The following is a 348-nucleotide window of genomic DNA, read 5'->3' as shown; positions in this document are numbered from 1 at the left end:
GAGGCAGTCGGGGAGTCCGGATGGCTTTTTCTCAGCATGGTTTGTGCAGCTTGGAGCTGTGCCGCAGCCCTCCGGGATAGCTGGATGACGGGGGGATCTTGCTGCGAGTCCCCGTGGGTGGGAGGGGGTGGTTTGGGCACGTTTAGGGAGCCGCTGGCCTCCAGGATGCTAAATGAGCTCCCACGCATCCAGGAGCTGATGATGCCTGAGGTCTCGGGGCGGCTGCCCTGAGCACGGCGTCCGGAGCACGGCGCTGGCTGCTCCCACGCTGGCTCGGGATAAGCCTCTTCCAAGTATCCCGGTGGCTTCGTTTCCACTTGCCCTGCAACAACACTGACGGTTTGTGTT

General features: G+C 62.9%; 1 protein-coding gene across 1 annotated transcript in view; it reads left to right on the top strand.

The window, feature by feature from the left end:
• Positions 1-348, top strand: part of SLC39A14 (solute carrier family 39 (zinc transporter), member 14) — a 6,883-nt gene that overhangs the window by 1,783 nt on the left and 4,752 nt on the right. The window lies entirely within an intron of this gene.

Source organism: Buceros rhinoceros, unplaced genomic scaffold (assembly GCF_000710305.1).
Source record: "Buceros rhinoceros silvestris isolate BGI_N320 unplaced genomic scaffold, ASM71030v1 scaffold25735, whole genome shotgun sequence".
NCBI classification, from domain to species: Eukaryota; Metazoa; Chordata; class Aves; order Bucerotiformes; family Bucerotidae; genus Buceros; species Buceros rhinoceros.
The sequence above is the reverse complement of the archived record's forward strand: the minus strand, read 5'-3'. Positions and strand labels throughout refer to the sequence as shown.